The sequence below is a fragment of the Colossoma macropomum genome, unplaced genomic scaffold (genome assembly GCF_904425465.1).
Source record: "Colossoma macropomum unplaced genomic scaffold, Colossoma_macropomum, whole genome shotgun sequence".
NCBI classification, from domain to species: domain Eukaryota; kingdom Metazoa; phylum Chordata; class Actinopteri; order Characiformes; family Serrasalmidae; genus Colossoma; species Colossoma macropomum.
The window spans coordinates 22,277,461-22,280,811 of record NW_023494784.1 but is presented as its reverse complement, the minus strand read 5'-3'; positions in this window follow the sequence as shown (position 1 = coordinate 22,280,811).

Genomic DNA, 3,351 nt, shown 5'->3' with positions numbered 1-3,351 from the left:
TCTTTCTTTCTTTCTTTCTTTCTTTCTTTCTTTCTCTAGAACAATCCACTCTCTCCTCCTTTCTGAACATCCAAGCACATCTGTTTGATTGATTGGTGCCCACTTGGTGCCCATTGGTGTAGTATTGCCATAAAGTGTGGGCTGTGTTGGTAATACATACAAAACACAGCTTGTCTGCTTTCATCCTCTCTCTCCCACACATCTTCTGGGTTTCCTGTCTTCATCACAATATTGCTGTAAATGAAACATACACCATTTTCACAGAAACAGTTGGTACAGATTTCTGAGCTGAAGGATTGTTGATCTTATCCTTTTTGTACTATAACTAGTATTTGTTTATGTTTGGGTTTGACCTGTTCGCTCAGTTTTTTGGTCTAATGGTCAAATTTCACAGAGATACTCACTTTAAGTTACATTTTGCAGGAGAGATCAATGGTTTTTTGATAATTGCACATGTATTCCAATTCCACTAAAAGGCTTCAGAGCTGCACACTGAAGTATTATGTTTTTGTTATTTTACTGTAACCCTGTTCTGAGTCTGAAAAGCACTATTTGGAGATTTTGTAGTGTAATCTATTTATAGGTTACTAGTGGAAACTTTCAGTTTGAACAGCAGGCTCTCTGGAGACAGGCAGGGTGATGTTAGGGCACCTAGTTATTCAGAACTGACCTTGCTTACTGCTTTTTCCCAGTGATTGTGCCAATTGTGTTTCATTTATGTATTTCTTTTATGTATTGGAAGATGTTTTAACAAGTCCTTGTTTCCAGCCAATCATTAATTAAAGATGACTAATTATATAATTTCTTATATTAGAAATATACATTACTGTGCAAAAGTCAAAGAGACCACTTCAGAAAAAAGGAAGAAAATACAGACAGAAGTAGAAAAAGCTTCAAACAAAAAGAGGTTGGATGAAGCAAAAGGTCAAACCAGAGGGAACATTGGTGTGTCTTTCCAATGGTAGTGAAACCTGAGGAAGTTAAAAGGCCTGGAAAGTGATGCCAAGGTTACTATTTTTCTGTTGGACAGGTAAATCTGGTTTGTTTCTAATTGTCCTGAATTATGTAGCCAACATAGCTAGATACTTATGAAATCTGTTTGTGTGGGTATTTCACGATGTTTGCATTGTAGTTTTGAGCAAGTGTTGTTTGATGGTATTTATCTTATGTTAATTATGTTAGTCTTATGAAAACTATGTGTTGCGCACTTCTCTCTAATGCTCTTTTTGAGACTAGCCATGCTGTGTGCGTTTGTGTTTTTTTTGGAAGTCTGGCTAAAAGTAGGGGGTGGGATTTTTTTTGGATGGATTTTTTCAAAAGCTAGCTTACACTTCCTGGTTTCTAAAAAATCATGATCAAAAATAATCAGTACAGTTAATTAGACCTCACTTATTTGTGATTCACTTAGTATTCACTGGGTACGTATTACTCATTTGAGCATTTTAAAAGCTCTTTAACACAGCTGCATGGAATCACATGACATAGCATTTTTAAGTAAACTCAACATCATTTTTTGAGTGCTTCATCTTTATTAAATCTTCCATTCTTTTCTGGAGACCTGCTTTAATTTTAAATCAAATAAATGTGCAGGAATTTTTTTTTCATTGTTTCAAAGTTCAGTCTTAGCAGTTTGTTGCATTTTCCGGCTTCTTACAAAATCAGAGTAACCCCAAAACACTTATTTATCTGGAGTGGTCAGTCAGTTGTTCTGAGAGCACCAGTAGCTTCTTTGTTTGATTTGTCTGTTTCCTTTTCTCAGTAACAGCTTCTTGACAGCTACAAATCCTTTCAGACTCATAGTGTAGTTGAGTTGTCTTCTTACAGTGGAAGGATGGACAGAAACACCTGTGGAAGCAAGAGTGGAGCTTGATTTTCTCCTCTTTCTCAAAGATGAAAACTTATTGTTCATCTGATTGTCTGAGTTGCATTTTGTGTGTATCTTTATCACTTTTCCAGTTTTGGTAACTCCTGTTTTTTCACTTGATTTTCCTTTGACTTTCCCCTTCTATATACAAGTGGATTATCTTGTATCTAGTCTACTCAAAATTATCTCCTAAAAAACACATAACGGAGTGGAATTTAAAGAAAGGTGGTCTCTGACTTTGTATGTATATATGCACATTTAATAATGTGAAACATATGTAAACTTGCTACCACTGCTATAGAGTTCTGTGACACAGTTTGTAAACCTGGACTATCAGGTAGAAAATGCCACTGAATCAGTCAAACACTCTGACAAACAGAGTTTCAATGAGCGCACACTCTCCATCTCTGTAAAAACGGCTTTCATAGACCACTTCAACCATCAGTGTGTGGCCAGTATGTTTCAAATGACCGCCATGTAATTTCTGATATTGTTTTGGTCAGTTAAAGAGCTTGTGTGCCTCCAGCCTAAAACCACCAAACCTGCTCCCTGGTCATAATGAGTGAGACGCTGTGCTGTAGGGAGACTGAAATAGCAGGCAGCCAGTACAGGAATCAAAATAGCACAGCACAATTAAAGACAGTGAAAAAGCTTGTAGCTTATACATGGAATAATGTATATAGAGGTACTGGACTGTAGGGGGTTTGTTTTTTTTTCCACTATAGGTCATGCCTTCGAACTCAGATCCACATCTGCTGACATGGTATTGAACCACATGGAGTGTGGTAGCTTCATGTTGGTCTAAGCCCATTCCTGGGTCTGTGGCTGCCTTCCTGCTGGCAGAGTGAATTCATCAGCGGTGATAATGAATGCTAAGCACAGAAAGAATGGCTCAGCACTGCCTCCAAGCAAGAGTTCTATGGGCATGAAATATGCATGCTCTAACCATTAATCCCACCATCCTCTGGTGTTTGCAGCAAGCGGGTGAGCACAGCCGAAATGTTCTTTCTGCACTCTTTTTACTAATCACACACACACACACACACACACACACACACACACACACACATACACACACACATGCTCTGTCTGAAGTGAGCCTCCTCACTTGATGTACTTCACTTGATGTACATCACCCTACATCTGCAGCAGAAAACTCAGACTACATGAATTAATGATGTGAATACTAGCATGAGCAAATTACTAAAAGCAGAGAGAAACCAAAGCTTCATTTTACACTTTTAAAAATAATAGTGAAGATTAGGTTGATGGTCCTTTAAAGAACCATTATTCTTCAGACAACCAAAAGTGGTTCTTCTGTGGCATCACTACAAAGAACCCTGTTGGCACCTTCATTTAAGAAACTGAATGAGCTCAATGAACTCAATAAAGGCACCAGAAAGGGTTCTTTGGGTTCTTAGAGGCCAGTGGTTTCTATTAGCTAAGTGTTTCTGAGTTCTTTTCAGAACAAGTACAGCTAAAAGTGT